This window comes from Saimiri boliviensis, chromosome 4 (assembly GCF_048565385.1).
Source record: "Saimiri boliviensis isolate mSaiBol1 chromosome 4, mSaiBol1.pri, whole genome shotgun sequence".
NCBI classification, from domain to species: domain Eukaryota; kingdom Metazoa; phylum Chordata; class Mammalia; order Primates; family Cebidae; genus Saimiri; species Saimiri boliviensis.
In genome coordinates this window covers 9,831,042-9,853,850 of record NC_133452.1, presented here as the reverse complement: position 1 = coordinate 9,853,850, position 22,809 = coordinate 9,831,042, and the positions used below count along the sequence as shown (strand labels likewise).

Here is a 22,809-nt window from a genome sequence, read left to right as displayed (position 1 = left end):
CGGAGACAGAAACAGAAGGGACAAGATGCCAGGAGCTTCTATGCTGAAAACTGTTTGTAGCACATTTATGGGGATTAAGTGGATGTGGTGAAAACAGCATGCACATTTAATATTGATGATGTTTTAAAAAGCAATGTGTTGCAAACATCTGTTGAGAAATGAATGCCCTTTAATGGTTCACAAATGAGTATTTTAAAGCAAATACTCATAGAGAAATCACCTTGATAGTTAAAAACATTAACTGTCCAGGGTAGAGGAGAAAATTAGATTGAAAATAATTCAAATTAATTTGGCCACAACTTAAAAAAAAATCAAATAAATACATGTCCAAGTTACTGGAGTGTAAGAATGTGTTCTTGATATTCCTGTGTGGCAGTTAGTGGGAAATTGTGTGACAAATTTATCACGTCTTTTGTCAACCCCTAGCATCCTTGTAAAATTGCTATAATTGCCTATCCAGTCCATATCTATATAGAGCATACACTGAATAATTTTTATTTTAAATTCAACTAAGTCGAATACATTACAGAAACAAATAAAATTGTTTTTCTATTTATTAACTTCAGATATCGTTAGATAATAATTTATTGTTGCAAATTTTTGTGGAAAAAAATGATGAAATTTTAGATCTGAACTGGTTTAGTGTAGCGTATTGCTAAGGCAAACAGGTGGCTAAGAACATAGACTTCCTAGTTGTGTGGATGAGAGAAAATGGCTGAATTTGAGGGTTTCTGAGCTAGAGACTAGCCCCGTCCTGGGATTTTCCTGGTTTGAAGGGGGAGACTTACATAAATAAGGCATTTAAAGTGCTTGTCCTGTTGTCTGAGATATGTAAGTACCTGATGACGGTCATAGATGCTGACAACAGATACTGAGAAGTTAACTCGGAGAGACAGCTGGGACCTGGAAATCTGGGCAGATGGCAAGCCCCTAGGGCTAAGGGAAGTGTACTTTAGGGAGGGCACCAAGATTCCAATACTCAGGGTCCACTCTCTGGAGCTGGTATAAACTGGAACTAATGAAAACTAGGTAATGGCCCAGGCTAGAGGTTGGAGCTACCTGATTTGGCAAGATTTCTCAAGCCCCCGTGGATTCAGTCGTGACACAGAGTGAACAATCCCCCCATTAAGATGGCTCTGTGGACAGATGAGAAACATGCAGGAACCGCTGAGCATGTGGAAGGTCCTGGTCATATGCCAGTTCCCTCCTTCCTGCTCTTTGTCACTAACTGTGGTGCCCAAGTCCTTGCCTTGCCTGGTCTGGTCTGGGCTTGCTGGGTGTAGACTTGCTCAGAACCCCACACTGCTTTCCGATTGCAGTCTGATCACAGGGATGCTGGGACAGAGCCCTGGACTTTCCTAGAACCAGGGAAATCCCAGGCCGGGCTAGACCAGAGCTCAGTGGGGACTGAAGACTCAGCTGTGGGGCTGCAGGGCTTGAGCTCCATCCCATGTATTCTCATGAGCACTGGAAATCCTTCAATAAATATAGACAACAGAAAATGTCCCAAAGGTGCTGTGCTTAGAAAGACAGCCATCTGGCTCATGCCTGTATTCTAGTTGGGTCAGTAAGACAAATTTGCCCGCGGTTGTTTGGGGGGCAGTTTTGCAAAGGCTCTGTAGGCAATCAAGATATCAGATCACAGTGTGCTTGCTGTGTTGCTATGAGAATCTGATCTCAAAGAAAATACTCCCTCCATCCAAATCCAAATCTATGAAATGAAGACACAACAGTTATGGTGTGGCAGTAATTATGAATGTTGAGCTTCAGGTTAGGGTTGAGGTAAATTTGGGCTAAAGTGCTTTATATATTAAGCATTCCAATTCTTGTAACATTGAATAGACACTAAAACTTAATTCATAAAAGTAGTTTAATATCCAATGGGGACAAAAAGCCACGTAATAATATACTCCATTTAACCTTACAGTTATCAATACTCATTTCCTGCTTAGAAACTTATTTTCTTCCTTAATTACCAGAAAACATAGTATGCTTAATAATGGAAAGAGAGGGTCTCGGCCGAAGCCTGGTGGAAGGTCCGAGAAGAGGCTGTAAGGGGGCAATGTGTCCAGCAGGAGCTGAAATGAGCAGGGGCTGGAAAAGAAGGTGGGAGTTCCAGGTGAGGGAAATGACCTGGAGGCGGGAGCAGAGGTCGCAGCCCATCCCTGCCCAGCCTCGACTCGCTTCTGTCGTGACACCTTGTCTAGGAAGATCCCATTGCAAAGGCCACATTTGTTCCATGTGACCGGCACACCTGTGAGGCAGGAAGCTCTGACTCAGGGCCCGTGCGTCCTCTCTGGGGGCTAGAGCTTCTCCCAGGTTCAGGCAGCCTGCTCACAGGATCAGGGCCCTCCCCAGAGAAGCCTCAGGCTCCAGTTGTCACCCCTGTCAGATGTGTGCTCAGCTTAGGTTCACCTGCAGCCGGCTCTGAACACTGGATGGGGAGGGTATGGGGCTTTCCCGTGGCCTGGGCAGAGTCCCTGGTAAGCCGCCACCACCCTTGCCCACTCCCCATAGGATGGAGCACAGACCCTGTCCCTAATCCTCCCAGGCCACACTCTGCAGAATGCTGCTTCTCTGTTTCCAAGCACTTGCATGTCTTGCATCTCCTGCCAACATGTTATGTCCCCCTGAAGGGACAGCCCCATAAACCTTAGGTGGACATGTCCCTGCCCGCAGCACAGGGGCTGCCTTAAACCCATCTTTGAATGGGGGCTTTTTCCTTCATGACTCTTCAGCATGCTGGCCCCACTTTCTTCTGCTTGCATCTGGGGCTCTCCCAGGCTGACCAGCTGTCCACACTTGCATGGGAGTGCAGGGCTTTCCTGGGACATGGTACTTTCAGTGTCGAAACCAGGAGAGTACCAGAAAATCTGGGACTATTGGTCACCCTAAGTGATCCACAAGCAGGAATATGATTCACAAAATGTATAATAATGAAAAGCTGTGAATTACTTGCATATGTAATATAGGGGGGCTATGCTTAAATAAACATGGTGTAGCCATTTGATATAGTTACTACAGGGATGAGGACACCGTGTTTATAAAATAATAACACAGAAATGTTGATGACATATTAAGGAAGAAGGCTGGTATGTACATTTGTGCAAACTGCATGACTTCAACTATATTTGTACAGCCCTTGTGGTAGATGGGTTGTTGGAAGGTAGAGACTGGCTGCACAGAGGCCGTAAAGGTGAGAGCGTTTAGTTACTGCTGTTTACACTTTCTTCTTAACTAATTAAGATATTGTTTTGCCAACTGCAGAGCCAGGAGGTGTGAAGCAGCCTTCACAGTGGCACCTCATTTGACACAGATGGCTAGATGGGTGCAGCGCTGACAAAGTGTGATGGGATTTCTGAGAAACAAGTCAAGGATGCAGAAATTAAAGTAAACAAATCGGATCCAGTTTTCAGTAAAGGAACAGGCACCAAATTCTTTCTCAGTAAGGCACAATAGGAGAGGTTGTCAAAACCTATAGTTAGTAAAATAACCTATTGATGATCTCTTAAGGAAAATTGTTACCTTGTTGCCCATGTGAAGGAAAAGACTCTCAGAAAAGAGGCTGTTCGGAGAAGAATCAAACCTCTGGCACCAGAGAGGACTCCCCAGGTAGGAAACTGTTGTAACAAGAGGACTCCATCACTTAGAGCAGGATCAGAAGATAAATCAGGCTGAAATGGCATATAAAACCTACAATTACCTTCCTCTATATGAATAATTGAAAAGGCAATGGCTTCATTTAGGTTTTAATCTGACTTACAGCTTTTAATAGCTATGCTCTGTTAAAGTGTACACATTATGTTTCACCTTACCAAGTTTATATTGTAATATAATATCAATATCAATAAAATAAAAATATCAATATAATATTTTCTACTATGTAAAATAATATACTTACTTGATTAATGAATCATTAAGTTTTAAAAATCTGTGTGAGATAATGTACTCTTCGGGGTTATTTTGATTACTGAAAATTTCCAGTCACAAGATGTAATAACTAGATTCCAGAGATTTAAATGTTAGACTGTCTTTAGCATCAGAAATAGCCTCATGAGGTAAGTCATTATTTTCCTCTATTTCAAAGGATAGAATTGAGGCTGGAAGCAGTTTTGTAACTCACCCAAATTAAGACATCATGAAAACTGGTTTCCCTGCAAGGTCTGCCTCACCCTAAACCAATGTCCTGTCCCAATCCACCTGACTTGAGGGCTCTCAGATTTTAGCAGATCTCAGAATCACCTGGAGGGCTTGTGAAAGCAGACTGCTGGGCCTCACTGGAGTTTCTGCTCCAGTGGGTCTGGGGTAGGGCCTGAACATGTGCATTTCTAACCTTTGCAGTTCCCAGATGCTGCTGTCATCACAGGTCTGGGGACCACACTTGGAGAGTCACTGGCCTAGATGGAGGCTTGCACTAGCTAGTGATTCTTCCATTGTGATGATGATGGCTAACCTTACATTTGAATGAAAAATGCGACTCTTTTTAAAGAAAGTCATCGGAAGTTCAATTCTTTAAAATTCAGCTACTACTCACTGATGTGGTGCATTAGTCCATTCTCATGCTGCTAATAAAGACATACCCAAGACTGGGTAATTTATAAAGGAAAGAGGTTTAATTGACTCACAGTTCAGAATGGTTGGGAGGCCTCAGGAAACTTACAATCGTGGCAGAAGGGGAGGCAAACACTTCCTTCTTCACATGGTGGCAGCAAGGAGAAGTGCTGAGAACAAAGGGGAAACGTCTCCTATAAAACCATGAGATTCCATGAGAACTCACTCGCTATCGTGAGAACAGCAGCATGGGGTAACCACCCCCATGATACAGTTACCTCCCACCAGGTACCCCTGCCAACAACACATGGGGACTATGGAAACTATAATTCAAGATGAGATTTGGGTGAGGACATAGGCAAACCATATAATTTCACCCCATCCCCTCCCAAATCTCAAGTCCTCCCATTTCAAACCACAATCATGCCTTCCCAACAGTCCCCCAAATTCTTAACTTACTCCAGCCTTAACTCAAAAGTCCAAGTCCAAAGTCTCATCTGAGACAAGGCAAGTCCCTTCCACCTATGAGCGTGCAAAACCAAAAGTAAGTTAGTTACTTCCTAGATACAATGGGGTACAGGCATTGGATAAATACAGCCATTACACATGGGGAAAATTGGCCAAAACAAACGGGCTACAAGCCCCACACAAGTCTGAAATTCACTAGGGTAGTCATTAAACCTTAAAGCTCCAAAATGATACCCTTTGCCCCCATGTCTAGCATCCAGGTCATGCTGATGCAAGAGGTGGGCTCCCTCAGCCTTAGACAGCACTGCCCCTGGGTCTGTGCAGGGTACAGCTCCCCTCCCAGCTGCCTTCATGACTGGCATTGAGTGTCCGTGGCTTTTCTAGGCACATGCTGCAAGTTGTCAGTGGATCTACCATTTTGGGGTATAGAGAACAGTGGCCCTCTTATCACAGCTCCACTAGGAAGTACCCCAATAAGAATTCTGTAGGGGGGCTCTGATCCCTCATTTCCCTTACATTATCCTAGCAGAGGTTGTCCATGAGGGCTGTGCCCCACAATACACCTCTGCCTGGACATCTGCACATTTCCATACATCCTCTGAAATCTAGGCAGAGGTCCTCAAACTCCAATTCTTGTCCTCTGCACACCCACAGGACCAACACCATGTGGAAGCTGCCAAGACTTGGGGCTTGTCCTCTCTAAAGCCACGGCCTGAGCTGTACCTTGGCCGCTTTTAGCCACGGCTGGAGTGACTGGGATACAGTGCATGAAGTCCCAAGTTTGCACATAGCATGAGGCTCCCACCCAGGAAACCAATTTTCCCCCTTAGACCTCCAGACCTGTGATGGGAGGGGTTGCCATGAAGGTCTCTGACAGGCTCTGGAGACATTTTCCCCATTGTCCTGGTGATTAGCATTTGACTCATTACTTATGCAAATTTATGCAGTGGGCTTGAATTTCTACCCAGAAAATGGGTTTTTCTTTTCTTTCACATGACTAACCTGCAAATTTATGAACATTTATGTTCTGCTTCCTCCTGAACACTTTGCTGCTTAGAAATTTTTTCTAACAGAGACTCTATACCATCTCTCTCAAGTTCAAAGTTCCACAGATCTCTAGGGCACCGGCAAAATGCTGCCAGTCTCTTTGCATAGCAAGAGTCACCTTTACTCCTGTTTCCAACAAGTTCCTCATCTCCATCTGAGACCACCTCAGCCTCAGCCTGGATTTCATTGTCCGTATCACTATCAGCATTTTGGTCAAAGTCATTCAACAGGTCTCTAGGAAGTTCCAAACTTCCCTACATCTTCCTGTCTTCTTCTGAGACCTCCAAACTGTTCCAACTTCTGCCTATTACCCAGTTCCAAAGTTGGGTATCCTTATGGCAGCACCCCATTTTCTGCTGTACAAATTTACTGTGTTAGTCCATTTTTACGCTGCTAATAAAGACATACTGAATACTGGGTAATATATAAAGGAAAGAGACTTAATTGACTCACACTTCTACAGTGCTGGGGAGGTCTCAGGAAACTTACAATCATGGTGGAAGGGGAAGCAAACGTGTACTTCTTTACATGACAACAGCCAGTAGAAGTGTTGAGCAAAAGGGGTAAAAGCCCTTTATAAAACCATCAGATCTTGTAAGAACTCACTATCATGAGAAAAGCAGCATGGGGGTAACTGCCCCCATGATTCAGTTAGCTCCCACCGGGTTCCCCCCATGACACATGGAGATATGGGAACTAGAATTCAAGATGAGATTGGAGTGGACACAGCCAGACCACATCATGTGGTTGCCTTCACTGAAGCGCTTCCCCCTCTATTGCTACTTGCACACCACTGGAAGGTATGTCTTATAAAAACGGCACATACCCCCATCAGGCATTGATAGCACTTCCATGTGCAGATTTTGAATGTAACTGAACCCTCCTCTGCCCAGCCAGTCATGCTGCTGCCCAGTGTCTTGTGCTGCTGACTTCAGTGGTGTTCCTGTCACCTGGAAGCCCTGTCTTGGGCCATGCCTGAGATGCACTGATTTGCTCATTCGAAAGGTAGTATAGAGTGGTCAGGGCACCCAGGCATATCATAGATGATGGGACACTGCTATGGGTCCTGGGACACTGCCATGAACAAGAGGCCCAGGCTCCTCCCCTATACCTCTGCAGTTGGTGCCAGCCTCATGCCACTCAGCTACCTTCACCCATAATGTCCCTGCACCCTCTCTGCTGAGTCTTCCTCCTCTTCCTCCTTCATCCAGCCTAGATCTTTGGTCCAGTTATTCAGCCCACATCTTCCAGTGGCCCCACTGCCCTTCCCAGTGCCCTGCCTGGGCTGAGAGCATTCCTGGAGACACCATTCCCAGCATATGCTGCTCTGTCCTCTCTAGTTCCCAGTGTCCTGGTGTTGCCTGAGAGTCGTGCTGAGTGTCCTGGTGTCCACTCTGATTCTCCAGTCTCTGTTCTCTGCCAACATCCAACCTGTCCCTCCTCACCCACTCTTAACAAAACCTTCACTCTCCACTTCCTTGAGAAAATAGAAAACTTGGAATAATACGCTGCCTCAATGTCCTTCGGGCAATCAACTTCTCTATCTGCTCCCACTGCTTCCTTCTAACCCCACAGAAGAGCTATAATGCTGCCCCCTGTTGAAAGCTTATTTTTTCACCTGTGCCCTGGTCTTACCCCTCCTGGCTTCTCAGGTGATTTCCACCTGCCCACCACACCCTTGATGCCTCTGTCTTCAGTCTCTCCTTCACTGGCCTTCTTTGCTCATACCCCACACTTAAACCTGCTCACGTGCACCTGCACTTTAGAGCAGTGTTCCTTATCCCTGTGTTGCTCTTCAGCTGAGCACTGTAACTCCCTGTCACAGGCACATTTATCAACCCTACATTCTCACTTCCACTCACTCCTCAACCCAGTGTGGTCTCCATCATCCCCACCACACAGCAGAATCTGTGCTTCCCGGAGTCTCCGATGACCTCAAGGTTGCCATTCACTCGCTTTCTCACTCCCGATCTTGTGTATCACACCGAAGCGTCAGCTGTGCTAAAGGCAGGAATAGGATTCCTACTCTGTAGGGACCCCTGTGGCTGGCGCAGGTAGCTGCCATAGTCACCGGTTCATATTTCACTGTTCTGCTCATTTTGTGCTCCCTGGTACATCTCTTCTTTCACTGCTTGCATACTCTGTCCAAGCTCTGATGAAGCCAAACACATTTAACAGATGGACACAACTGGCTGTGCTTCAGGCTTCTGATTCACTCATACTTCCAGGAGCCATGAATCTGAAATCTGGAGCTGGTCTGTAGAAAGCATTCTATTTAGTGAAATGTTGAAGTAATTTTAGGTCTACTATCACGTATTTCATTATCTCCAATGCCATAATTTCCAAGTACCTACTTGAACAGTAGAGGCTTTCAGGAGATTTTCATATCAACAATTGCATTTTGCCATTGTTCTTTATTTTTTTCAGTAATGCTCCATCTGTAAACAACCCAAATTTCAAAGCCTGAACATAGTGTATTGATAAATTATTCCTGGATGCTTGTTTGTTCATTTTTTTCAATAATCAGGCCAAAATCTATGGTTATTCCAAAATGGATATCATGCAAATCTGCTGTAGCATGCTAACATTTTCCAGACTATTATGGAAATGTTTAGCTCATTTATAAGTCATGGGAAACAATATCAGAATTTGCTACTGTGTAGAACCGTTACTATAGCAATTCCAGTGATGTCTCCTTATGATCTTTGTCAGTCACTTTATAGTTCTGTATTTTCATCTCCATTTTAAAATCCTTAAATATACAAAGTAAAATGTAAATATCTTACTTATGAGTCTTTTCGAATTATTTGTTAACATTAGCACTTATAAATTTACTGGAAGTTTCAACAATCTGTATCTCACGTATTACATAGATCATATAAACTTCTCAATGAAAAGGAAGAAAGCTTTCAAAGAAAATACAACAAACTCAAATGAACAAATGTTAGCATTTTGTCATATACTTTTTAGACTTTTTTTGTAAAGAAATGTCATTATAGATCAAGTCAAATATCTACTTACTATTGTTGTGTGACAAATTATCCCAAAACTTAGTGACTTTAAAAAACTATTTTTTTATACTTACAGATTATGACAGTTAGGAATTCCAAAGACACACAATAGGGAGTATTTGTTTCTGCTCCACAAAGTGAAGCTTCAAATAGGAAGGCTTAGAAGCTGGGATGACACGATGGCCAGGGCAGGAGCCACCAGGGTGTCTCCATTCACTGATCTGGGAGTCAGTACTGTGGTCAGCTGGGCCTTCAGATAGCTGCAACAACTGCACATGACCCCTCTGTGCAGCTTGGGCTTCTTCCTACTATGGCTTCCTCCTACTATGACTTCTCACAGAACGGCTCAGAGCCCCAAAGGTATGTTCTATAATAGTTCACAAGGCAGAAGCTGCATTGCTTTGCATGACCTAGCCTTGGAAGTCACACTGCCTCATTTCTGCTGTATGCTCTCAGATACAGAAGAGTTACAAACCCTTCCTGGATTCTAGGGAAAGGGAATTAGATGCCACTTCTGATGGGGGTGGGGTAAAGTTCTGAAAGAGCATGTGTGGGGGACTTTTAATCATGTCATCTTTTGATAGGCCAGAAGTCCCAGTCTCCATCCTCAGGGACATCCACTTTTGTGGTTTGTCTCCAGTCCAAACGTGTGGGCACTTGCCCTGCATATGTGGGTATCCACATGAATGTCTCTCTATTGCATCCCCATCTTTCTAAAAAGTAATCGCAGAGATTCATAAAATCCAGTGTTAGAATCAGGCATTATTAATGCTCTTATGTTATTATTATTCAAGCTGGGCTAGGGGAATGTGGCATTAATAAAGCAATATGTATATTGGATTTAATTATACTCTCTACTCTAATACTTTGTAATCATTAGCAATAAATAGTAGGATCTGACCTCATGTAGGATTTTGCAGTACTTCAACTATTTTCACATTCGTTCCTTCAGTCCAGGCTTCCTAAAAGTAAAATATGATAAGAGTCTTGAGACTTAAGTTCCTATTTTGTATAAATCAAATAAAATAATAGCTATCAAAATGCTTTGTAAACTGTGCAGAGCTATTAAGGTGTTCCCTTAAGTCTTTAAGTCAGATTTTCTGACTTATATCCTGTCCAAGGCTTCTTCTCATTTCTTTACTGACTTGCACCCTTCGCTTCTGCCTAATTTTTTGTGTCCAAATACAATCAATTCTTCAAGGCCTGGCTTAAATATGCCTAGAAGGCCTTTCTTGACACAGACCTTCCACTTTACTTAGTCTCCCTCTTCTGTGCTTTCGTCACATTCCGTATTTCTCTCATGGGCTTACACACATCCTCCTTTGAATTCCGTTTCAAGTATCACATTACTGGGGCTCACCTGGAAGCTTCTAGCAAACTGAAGCCCAGTCTCTGTAGCCCTCAGTGTACGACAACATGGCTCCCACCCAGAAGCAGGCTGTGAAAGTCTTTTTTTTTTTTTTTTTTTTTTTTAATTATTACACTTTAAGTTCTGGGGTACATGTGCAGAACATGCAGGATTGTTACATAGGTATACACATACCATGGTAGTATGCTGCACCCATCAACCCGTCATCTACATTAGATATTTCTCCTAATGCTGTTCCTCCTATCCCCTAACCCCCTGACAGGCTCCAGTGTATAATGTTCCCCTCTATGTGTTCTCATTGGTCAACTCTCACATATGAGTGAGAACATGGTGTGTTTAGTTTTCTGTTTCTGTGTTAGTTTGCTGAGAATGATAGTTTCCAGTTTCATCCATGTCCCTGCAAAGGACATGAACTTATCCTTTTTATGGCTGCATAATATTCTATGGTTATACGTGCCACATTTTCTTTATCCAGTCTATCAGTGATGGGCATTTGGGTTGGTTCCAAGTCTTTGCTATTGTGAATAGTGCTGTAATAAACATACATGTGCATATATCTTTATAATAGAATGATTTATAATCCTTTGGGTATACACCCAGTAATGGGATTGCTGAGTCAAATGCTATTTTTGGTACTAGATCCTTAAGAATCTTATGTTAGCATGCTACATGCCACACTGTCTTCTACAATGACTGAACTAGTTTACACTCACCAACAATGTAAAAGCATTCATATTTCTCCACATCCTCTCCAGCAGCTGTTATTTCTTGACCTTTTAATGATTGCCATTCTAACTGGTGTGAGATGGTATCTCACTTTGGTTTTGATTTGCATTTCTCTAATGACCAGTGATGATGAGCTTGTTTTTCATGTTTGTGGGCTGCATGTTTTCTTTTGAGAAGTATCTGTTAATATTGTTTGGCCACGTTTTGATGAAGTTTTTTTTTTCCGTGTAAATTTGTTTAAGTTCTTTGTAGATTCTGAATATTAGCCCTCTGTCAGATGGATAGAAGGCAAAAATTTTCTCCCATTCTGTAGGTTGCCTGTTCACTCTGATGATGGTTTCTTTTGCTGTGCAGAAGCTCTTTAGTTTAATTCAATCCCATTTGTCAATTTTGGCTTTTGTTGCCATTGCTTTTGATATTTTAGTAATAAAGACTTTGTCCATACCTATGTCCTGAATAGGTTTTCTTCTAGGGTTTTTATGGCTTTAGGTCTTACATTTAAGTCTTTAATACATCTTGAGTTAATTTTTGTATAAGGTGTAAGGGAGGGGTCCAGTTTTGATTTTCTGCACATGGCTAGCCAGTTTTCCCAACACCATTTATTAAATAGGGAATCCTTTCCCCATTGCTTGTTTTTGTCAGGTTTGTCAAAGATCACATGGTTGTAAATGTGTGGCATTGTTTCTGAGGCCTCTGTTCTGTTCCATTTTGGTGCCAGTACCATACTGTTTTGGTTACCGTAGCCTTGTAGGATAGGATAGATTTTTTTTTTTTTTCTTTTTCTTTTTTCTTTTTTTTTTATTGCATTTTAGGTTTTCGGGTACCTGTGATGAACATGCAAGATTGTTGCATGGGTACACACTTGGCAGTGTGGTTTGCTGCCTTCCGTCCCCTCACCTGTATCTGTCATTTCTCCCCATGCTATCTCTTCCCACCTCCCCACCCCCCGACCCCTCCCCCATTTCCCCCCAACGGACCCCAGTGTGTAGTGCTCCCCTCCCTGTGTCCATGTGTTCTCATTGTTCAACACCCACCTATGAGCGAGAATATACGGTGTTTGATTTTCTGCTCTTGTGTCAGTTTGCTGAGAATGATGGTTTCCAGGTTCATCCATGTCCCTACAAAGGACGTGAACACATCATTTTTGATGGCTGCGTAATATTCCATGGTGTATATGTACCACATTTTCCCTATCCAGTCTATCATCGTTGGGCATTTGGGTTGGTTCCAGGTCTTTGCTATTGTAAACAGTGCTGCAATGAACATTCGTGTGCACGTGTCCTTGTAGTAGAATGATTTATAATCCTTTGGATATATACCCAGTAATGGGATTGCTGGGTCAAATGGGATTTCTATTTTTAGGTCCTTGAGGAATCACCACACTGTCTTCCACAATGGTGGAATTAATTTACATTCCCACCAACAGTGTAAAAGTGTTCCTATTTCTCCACATCCTCTCCAGCATCTGTTGTTTCCCGATTTTTTAATGATCGCCATTCAAATTGGTGTGAGATGGTATCTCAATGTGGTTTTGATTTGCATTTCTCTGATGACCAGTGATGAGCATTTTTTCATATGTTTGTTGGCCTCCTGTATGTCTTCTTTTGTAAAGTATCTGTTCATATCCTTTGCCCATTTTTGAATAGGCTTGTTTGTTTTTTTCTTGTAGATCTGCTTTAGTTCTTTGTAAATTCTGGATATCAGCCTCTTGTCAGATGGGTAGGCTGCAAAAATTTTTTCCCATTCTGTTGGTTGCCGATTCACTCTACTGACTGTTTCTTTTGCCGTGCAGAAGCTGTGGAGTTTGATTAGGTCCCATTTGTCTATTTTGGCTTTTGTTGCCATTGCTTTTGGCGTTTTGGTCATGAAGTCCTTGCCTACACCTATGTCCTGAATGGTTTTGCCTAGATTTTCTTCTAAGGTTTTTATGGTATTTGGTCTGATGTTTAAGTCTTTAATCCATCTGGAGTTAATTTTGGTGTAAGGTGTCAGGAAGGGGTCCTGTTTCTGCTTTCTGCACATGGCTAGCCAGTTTTCCCAACACCATTTATTAAACAGGGAGTCCTTTCCCCATTGCTTATTTTTGTCAGGTTTGTCGAAGATCAGATGGTTGTGGGTATGTTGTATTTCCTCTGAGACCTCTGTTCTGTTCCATTGGTCTATATCTCTGTTTTGGTACCAGTACCATGCTGTTTTGATTACTGTAGCCTTGTAGTATAGTTTGAAGTCCGGTAGTGTGATGCCTCCTGCTTTGTTCTTTTTGCTTAGAATTGACTTGGCTATGCGGGCTCTCTTTTGGTTCCATATGAAGTTTAAGGTGTTTTTTTCCAGTTCTGTGAAGAAGGTCATTGGTAGCTTGATGGGAATAGCGTTGAATCTGTAAATTGCTTTGGGCAGTATGGCCATTTTCACGATGTTGATTCTTCCTAACCATGAACATGGAATGTTTCTCCATCTGTTTGTATCCTCTCTTATTTCGTTGAGCAATGGCTTGTAGTTCTCCTTGAAGAGGTCCTTTACATTCCTTGTTAGTTGTATTCCTAGATACTTTATTCTCTTTGTAGCAATTGTGAATGGCAGTTCGTTCTTGATTTGGCTCTCTTGAAGTCTATTAGTGGTGTATAGGAATGCTTGTGATTTTTGCACGTTGATTTTGTATCCTGAGACTTTGCTGAAGTTGTTTATCAGTTTCAGGAGATTTTGGGCTGAGATGATGGGGTCTTCCAGATATACAATCATGTCATCTGCAAATAGAGACAATTTGATTTCCTCCTTTCCAATTTGGATACCCTTTATTTCTTTTTCTTGCCTGATTGCTCTGGCTAGAACTTCCAGTACTATATGGAATAGGAGTGGTGAGAGAGGGCACCCTTGTCTAGTGCCAGATTTCAAAGGGAATGCTTCCAGTTTTTGCCCATTCAGTATGATATTGGCTGTTGGTTTGTCGTAAATAGCTTTTATTGTTTTGAGATACGTTCCGTCAATACCTAGTTTATTGAGGGTTTTTAGCATAAAGGGTTGTTGAATTTTGTCAAAAGCCTTCTCTGCATCAATTGAGATAATCATGTGGTTTTTGTCTTTGGTTCTGTTTATGTGGTGAATTACGTTTATGGACTTGCGTATGTTGAACCAGCCTTGCATCCCCAGGATGAATCCTACTTGATCATGGTGGATGAGCTTTTTGATATGCTGTTGCAATCGGTTTGCCAGTATTTTTAAGATGGGTTTCCTGGATACAGCACACTGATGGGTTTTGGCTTTTTATCCAATTTGCCAGTCTGTGTCTTTTGATTGGGGCATTTAGTCCATTTACATTTAGGGATAGTATTGTTATGTGTGAATTTGATACTGTCATTTTGATGCTACCTGGCTGTTTTGTTGGTTAGTTGATGCAGCTTCTTGATTGTGTTGATGCTCTTTTACCATTTGGTGTGTTTTTGGAGTGGCTGGTACTGGTTGTTCCTTTATATGTGTAGAGCCTCTTTCAGGAGTTCTTGTAGAGCAGGTTTGGTGGTGATGAAATCTCTGAGTGCTTGCTTGTTCACAAAGGATTTTATTTTTCCTTCACTTATGAAGCTTAGTTTGGCTGGATAGGAGATTCTGGGTTGAAAGTTCTTTTCTTTTAGGATGTTGAATATTGGCCCCCAATCTCTTCTGGCCTGTAGGGTTTCTGCTGAGAGATCTGCTGTGAGTCTAATGGGCTTCCCTTTGTGGGTAACCCGACCTTTCTCTCTGGCTGCCCTTAGCATTTTCTCTTTCATTTCAACCCTGGTGAATCTGACGATTATGTGCCTTGGGGTTGCTCTTCTTGAGGAATATCTTTGTGGTGTTCTCTGTATTTCCTGGATTTGAATATTGGTCTGCCTTGCTAGGTTGGGGAAGTTTTCCTGGATAATATCCTGAAGAGTATTTTCCAGCTTGGATTCATTCTCTTCATCACATTCAGGTACACCTATCAGACGTAGGTTAGGTCTTTTCACATAGTCCCACATTTCTTGAAGATTTTGTTCATTCCTTTTTGTGCTTTTTTCTCCGTTCTTGCCTTCTCTTTTTATTTCATTGAGTTGATCTTCGACCTCTGATATCCTTTCTTCTGCTTGGTCAATTCGGCTGTTGAAGCTTGTGCATGCTTCACGAAGTTCTCGTGTTGCGTTTTTCAGCTCCATCAATTCACTTATACTCCTCTCTATGCTGTCCATTCTCATCAGCAGTTCGTCCAATCTTTTTTCAAGGTTCCTATTTTCTTTGCGTTGGGTTAGAAAATGTTCTTTTAGCTCATTGTAGTTTCTTACTACCCACCTTCTGAAGTCTGATTCTGTCATTTCATCACCCTCCTTCTTCATCCGGTCTGGTTTCCCTGCTGGTGAGGAGTTGTGATCCCTTTTAGGAGGAGAGGTGTTCTGGTTTCGGGAGTTTTCATCCTTTTTGCGCTGGTTTCTTCCCATTTTTGTGGGTTTATCCACCTGTTGTCTGCCTCTGTCCCAGGGAGTTGGAGCTTTATGAGTTTCCATTGCACTACTGCCTTTCTTGATTTTTCTTTCAGGTCTGACCCGCCCAGCTAGCAGCACGCCTAGCCACTGCCTGCCCGCAGGGGCTTTGCTGAGCTGCTGTGGGCTCCGCCCAGCTGCCCTGAGCTCTTCCCTGTAGTCCTGTTTATATGGGCGTAGTTAGAACTGTCTCGGCAACGGTGGCCCCGCCTCTGTTATGGCGGACTCTCTCTGTTGTGGCAGGTTGCCTCGGCAACGGCGGGTTGCCTCGGCAATGGCAGCCTGCCTCCGTAGCGGTGGAGAGTCTCAGTAATGGCGGAAGCCCCTCCCCCACGGAGCCGGACCGTCCCGGTTCAGCTGTGCTTGGTTTGAAGGGCTCAACCCAGAGGGTTTCCAATTACTGTTTTTGTTTTCGCTGTTGTTGGGGGTGGAGGGGTGGGACCAACCGAGCCTGATCACCTGGCTCCCTGACTCAGAGTCTTTTCTTTTAAGTTGAACGACCCCGCGTTCCGGTCGCTTGTTGAAAAGGCGCCGGGATCTCCCGTGCTGCTGCTCACGGAGTCGGCTCGAACTGCGGCGCCGGCTCCTGGCGGATTTTTTGCCTAGGAATCTCCTGGCCTGACTCGCTATTTCAGATGAATGGGCTATTCTGCGGTCTCAGGGCTCTGCTCGCTGGCTAAGAGGGCTCCCAGACCAGTGGCTTTTGTACGGAGAACCGCAGCAACAGGGCGTGGTCACAGCAGCCGCGGGGGCGGAATCAGCCCCACAGGGGCCAAAACAGCCGCACCGGCTGGGACTGCGACGCTGGCGACCCCTCTGCCTGGGTATCTCCTGGTCTGTGGGCAATAAGAGTTCGTCTGGAAATGCGGCGTCCACTCACCCTCTGCACCTTCACTGGGAGCTGAAGTCCTGAGCTGTTCTTAGGCGGCCATCTTCCCAGCATTCCTCGGATAGTTTGAAATGAGGTAATGTGATGCCTCCAGCTTTGTTCTTTTTGCTTAGGATTTTCTTGGCTATACGGGCTCTTTTTTGGTTTGATATAAAATTTAAAGTAATTTTTTCTAATTCTGTGAAGAAAGTCACTGACAGCTTGATGGGGATAGCATTAAATCTATAAATTACTTTGGGCAGTATGGTCATTTGTATGATATTGAGTCTTTCTATCCATAAGCAGGGAATGTTTTTCATTTGTTTATGTCCCCTTATATTTCTTTGAGCAGTGGTTTGTATTTCTCCTTGAAGGGGTTTTTCACATCCCTTGTGAGTTGTATTTTATTCTCCTTGTAGTAATTGTGAAGGGAAGTTGACTCATGATTTGGCTCTCTGTTCTTCTATTGTTGGTGTACAGAAATGCTTATGATTTTGCACATTGATTTTTGTATCCTAAGACTTTGCTGTAGTTGCTGATCAGTTTAAGGAGATTTTGGGCTGAGACAATGGGGTTTTCTAACTATACAATCATGTCATCTGCAAACAGAGACAATTTGACTTCCTCTCTTCCTATCTAAATATACTTTATTTCATTCTCTTGCCTGATTGCCCTAGCCAAAACTTCCAATACTATGTTGAATAGGAGTGGTGAGAGAGGGCATCCTTGTCTTATGCTAGTTTTCAAAGGGAATGCTTCCAGTTTTTGCCCATTCAGTATGATATTGACTGTAGGTTTGTCATAAATAGGTCTTATTATTTTGAGATATGTTCCATCAATACATAGTTTATTGAGAGTTTTTAACATGAAGTGGTGTTCAATTTTATCCAAGGCCTTTTTTGCATCTATTGAGACAGTCATGGTTTTTTGTCACTGGTTCTGTTTATATGATGGATTATGTTTATTAATTTGACTATGTTGAAACAGCCTTGCATCCCAGGGGTGAAGCCAGCTTGATCGTGGTGGATAAGCTTTTTGACGTGCTGCTGGGTACAGTTTGCCAGTATTTTGTTGAGGATTTTTGCAATATTCATCAGGGATATTGGCCTGAAATTTTCTTTTGTTGTGTCTCTGCCAGGTTTTGGTATCAGGATGATGTGTGCCTCATAAAATGAGTTAGGGAGGAGTTTTGTTTGGAATAGTTGTAGAAGGAATGGTACCAGCTCCTTTTTGTACCTCTGGTAGAATTTGGCTGTGAAACCATCTGGTCCTGGGCTTTTTTTGGTTGGTAGGCTATTAATTACTGCCTCAATTTCAGAAGTTGTTATTGGTCTATTCAGGGATTTGACATCTTACTGGTTTAGTCTTGTAAGGGTGTATGTGTCCAGGAATTTATCCATTTCTTCTAGATTTTCTAGTTTATTTGCATAGAGGTGTTTATAGTATTCTCCGATGGTAGTTTGTATTTCTGTGGGATCAGTGGTGATATTCCCGTTATTTCTTTTTATTGTGTCTATTTGATTCTTCTCTCTTTTTTTCTTTATTAGTCTGGCTAGCAGTGTATCTATTTTGCTAATCTTTTCAAAAAACCAGCTCCTGAATTAATTGATTTTTTGAAGGATTTTTTTTTTTTTTTTTTTTTTTGTATCTCTATCTCCTTCACTTCTGCTCTGAACTTAGTTATTTGTCTTGTCTTCTGCTAGCTTTTGAGTCGGTTTGATCTTGCTTCTCTAGTTCTTTTAATTGTGATGTTAGGGCGTCAATTTTAGATCTTTCTCACTTTCTCCTGTGGACATTTAGTGCTTTAAATTTTCCTCTAAACACTGCTTTAGCTGCATCCCAGATAGTCTGAACATTGTGTATTTGTTCTCATTGGTTTCAAAGAACTTATTTCATTCTGCCTTAATTTTGTTATTTACTCATTATTCATTCAGGAGCAGGTTCTTCAGTTTCCATATGGTTGTGTGGTTTTGAGTCAGTTTCTTAATCATGAGTTCTGATTTGATTGCACTGTGGTCTGAGAAACTGTTACGATTTCCTTTTTTTTTTTTGCATTTGCTGAGGAGTGTTTTACTTTTAATTATGTGATCAGTTTTCAAATAGGTGTGATGTGGTTCTGAGAAGAATGTATATTGTGTGGATTTGGGGTGAAGAGTTCTGTAGATGTCTATTAGGTCCATTTGGTTCAGAGCTGAGTTTAAGTCCTGAATATCCTTGTTAGTTTTCTGTCTCATTGATCTGTCTTATATTGAGAGTGGAGTGTTGAAATTCCCCACTATTATTGTGTGGGAGTCTAAGTCTCTTTGTAGGTCTCTAAGAACTTGCTTTATGAATCTGGGTGCTCCTGTATTGGGTGCATGCATATTTAGGATAGTTAGCTCTTCTTGTTGCATTGATCACTTTACCATTATATAATGGCTGTCTTTGTCTTTTTTGAACTTTGTTGGTTTAAAGTCTGTTTTATCAGAGAGTAGGATTGCAACCACTGCTTTTTTTTTTCTTTCCATTTGCTTAGTAAATATTCCTCCATCCCTTTATTTTGAGTCTATGTCTGTCTTTGCACATGAGATGGGTCTCCCGAATACAGCACACTGATGGATCTTGACCCTTTATCCAATTTATCATTCTGTGTCTTTTAATTGAGGCATTTACCCCATTTACATTTAAGGTTAATGTTGTTATTTGTGAATTTGATCCTGTCATTATGATGCTAGCTAGTTATTTTGCCCATTAGTTGATGCAGTTTCTTCATAGTGTTGATGGTTTGTACAATTTGATATGTTTTTTGCAGTGGCTGGTACAGGTTTTTCCTTTCCCTATTTAATGCTTCCTTCAGGAGCTCTCATAAGGCAGGCCTAGTTGTGACAAAATCTCTCAGCATTCGCTTGTTTGTAAAGGATTTTATTTCTCCTTCGCTTATGAAGCTTAGTTTGGCTGGATATGAAATTCTGGGTTGAAAATTCTTTTCTTTAAGAATGTTGAATATTGGCCCCCACTCTCTTCTGGCTTGTGGGGTTTCTTCAGAGAGATCTACTGTTAGTTTGATGGGCTTCCCTTTGTGGGTAACCTGACCTTTCTTTCTGGCTTTCCATAACACTTTTCCCTTCATTTTAACCTTGGTGAATCTGATGATTATGTGTCTAGGGGTTGGTGTTTTTGAGGAGTATCTTTATGACATTCTCTGTATTTCCTGAATTTGAACATTGGCCTGTCTTGCTAGGCTGGGGAAGTTCTCTTGGATAATATCTTGAAGTGTTTTCCAACTTGGTTCCATTCTCCCTATCATTTTGAGGTATACCAATCAAATGTAGGTTTGGCCTTTTCACACAGTTGCATGTTTCTTGGAGGCTTTGTTTGTTCCTTTTCATTCTTTTTTCTCTAATCTTGTCTTCACACTTTATTTCATTAAGTTGGTCTTCAGTCTTTGATATCTTTTCTTCTGTTTAACCGATTTGGCTATTGATACTTGTGTATGCTTTATGAAGTTCTTGTGCTGTGTCTTTCAGCTCCATCAGGTCATTTATGTTCTTCTCCAAACTGGTTATTCTAGCTAGCAATTCGTCTAACCTTTTTTAAGGTTCTTAGCTTCCTTGCATTGGGTTAGAACATGCTCTTTTAGCTCAGAGGAGTCTGTTATTACCCACCTTCTGAAGCCTACTTGTGTCAATTCATCAAACTCATTCTCCATCCAGTTTTGTTCCTTTGCTGGTGAGGAGTTATGATCCTTCAGAGGAGAAGAGGCATTCTGGTTTTGGGAATTTTCAGACTTTTTGTGCTGGTTTTTTCTCATTTTCACGGATTCGTCTTTGAAGCTGGTTTTTTATGCTGGTGACCTTTGGATAAGGTTTCTGTGTGGATGTCCTTTTTGTTGATTTTGATGCTATTGCTCTCAGTTTGTTAGTTTTCCTTCTAGCAGTCCCCTCTGCTGCAGGTCTGCTGGAGTTTGCTGGAGGTCTACTCCAGAAACTGTTTGCCTGGGTATCACCAGTAGAGACTGCAAAATAGCAAAAGTGCTGCCTATTTCTTCCTCTGAAAGCTTTGTCTCAGAGGGGCACCCACCAGATGCCAGCCAGAGCTCTCCTGTATGAGGTGTCAGTCAATCCCCACTGGGAGGTGTCTCCCAATCAGGAGGCACAGGGGTCAGGGACCCACTTGAAGAGGTAGTCTGTCCCTCAGCAGAACACTGTGCTGGGAGATCCACTGCTCTCTTCAGAGCCAGCAGGCAGAAACATCTAAGTCTGCTGAAGGAGTGACCCCACAGTCACTCCTTCCCCCGGGTGTTCTGTCCCAGGGAAATGGGAGTTTTTTCTACAAGCCCTGACTGGGGCTGCTGCTTTCCTTTCAGAGATGCCCTGCCAAGAGAGGAGGAATTTAGAGAGGCAGTGCAGCTACAGCAGCTTTGCTGAGCTGCAGTGATCTCTGCCCAGTTAGAACTTCCTAGCAGCTTTGTTTACACTGTGAGGGGAAAACTGCCTACTAAGCCTCAGTAATGGTGGACACCCCTGCCCCCACCAAGCTCCAGCATCCCAGCTTGACTTCAGACTGCTGTGTTGGCAGCAAGAATTTCATGCCAGTGGATCTTAGCTTGCTGGGCCCTGTCAGGGTGGAATCTGCTGAGCTAGACCACTTGGCTCCCTGGCTTCAGCCTCCTTTCCAGGGGAGTGAACAGTTCTGTCTCACTGGTATTCTAGTCACCACTGGGGTATGAAAAAAACAAACAAAAAAACAAACAAACAAAAAATCTCCTGCAGTTAGCTCAGTGTCTGCCCAAATGGCTGCCTAGTTTTGTGCTTGAAACCCAGGGCCCTGATGGTGGAGGTGTCCAAGGGAATCTTTTGGTCTGCACTTTGCGAAGACCATGGGAAAAGCATAGTATCTGGGCCGGAATGCACTGTTACTCATAGGGCGGTCTTTCAAGGCTTTTCCTGGCTAGAGGAGGGAGTTCCCCAACCCCTTGCACTTCCAGGGTAAGGTGACACCCCCAGCCTGCTTCAGCTCACCCTCTGTGGGCTGCACCCACTGTCTATCCAGTCCCAATGAGATGAGCCAAGTACCTCAGTTGGAAATGCAGAAATCACCCACCTTTTGTGTTGATCTTGCTGGGAGATGCAGATCAGAGCTGTTCCTATTTGGCCATCTTGCTACCTGTGAAAGCCTTTTGAATGAATGAATGAATAAATGAATTAACTGTCTTTTCACTGTGCTTAGTATGCTCACACCTCACTCAGGTTGTGGAAAATACTGATCTGGAATACTTTAAAGGCGGCAATGTCTTGTGAGACAGATGTTGTCTCTGCTTTCCCAAAATCGCCCAGTGTGTGTGGAGAGACCCCTGGCCTTCGTGATGGGGGGCATTTCCTGTGACTTCCACCTCCCTAGCATCACAGGGCCCATCTGTGAGGACCTGGCTTTCCAGTCAGAGCAGACCTGGATTGAGAAGGGCCACAAGAAAGAGAAATGAAAGACGTGGCAGTGGGAGGGGAGACGTTCAGGCCTCTCCTGGGAAGGGTGCCAAGCTCCAGACTTAGCATGACATTTTTAAAAGAAATGAGTGTGTGTCTTATCTCCACCTTCAACTTGTAAGGCAATTGCAGTGCCAGAGGCTGGGGCATCCCTGCTGCCCGGGTGCACTCCACAGAGGCAGAGCAAGAGCACATGCAGACTGCGCTGTCTGACTCACATAGAAGGCTGACATCCACTGCCTCCCCAAGGGGGAAAGTGAACTTGGGGAGGCAGGAATGATCACATGCTCACCCAAAACCTTGGTAGCAGCATGTCTTTCCAGAAATTTAGCAAGCCAGATGTGGAAACTTGATGACTTTGCTTCTCTGTTTCCTGAAAGACATGGAAGGAATCAGGCTTTTGGAAAGCGAGGTTTCACCTCCATGCACACAACCAGGACCCCTGCCTTTTTTAAGTGCCCTATAGGCTTTCACATAATAGATGCAGTATTAGCAGTGAGTAGCTTGCTTGTTGTCTGGCCTAAGTCTGAGCCAAGATAAAGATATAAACTGCCAAGGAGACACCCTATTCCAGAACCTTCTCTTCTTTGCAAAGCAAACATAATTTTAAGACCAAGATGCATAACTCGTAATCAAAAGCTTACACATTTCCCACCCGACCCCCGCCCCTAAGTAATGGGTTCTAAGGAATATAAACTGCCAGAGTGGTGTTTAGAGGGAAAGAAAAACCAGAATGGTAAGATTCCAACGTTTTTTGTTTTTTGTTTTTTGTTGGTTTTTTTTTTTTTTTTGGTTTTTTTTTTGGTTTTTTTTGGTTTTT

At 43.0% G+C, this 22,809-nt stretch overlaps 1 protein-coding gene and 1 long non-coding RNA gene across 2 annotated transcripts in view; one reads left to right on the top strand and one right to left on the bottom strand.

Annotated features, from left to right (window-relative positions):
- The window catches only part of SLC22A3 (solute carrier family 22 member 3), a 107,920-nt gene that overhangs the window by 8,644 nt on the left and 76,467 nt on the right, over nucleotides 1–22,809 (top strand). The window lies entirely within an intron of this gene.
- LOC141584228 (uncharacterized) lies at nucleotides 1,853–4,950 on the bottom strand. Its single transcript, XR_012517138.1, has 3 exons — nucleotides 4,661–4,950; nucleotides 3,526–3,674; nucleotides 1,853–2,094 (listed from the first exon to the last, which is right to left on the bottom strand). It is a non-coding gene; the product is annotated as an uncharacterized LOC141584228 (long non-coding RNA).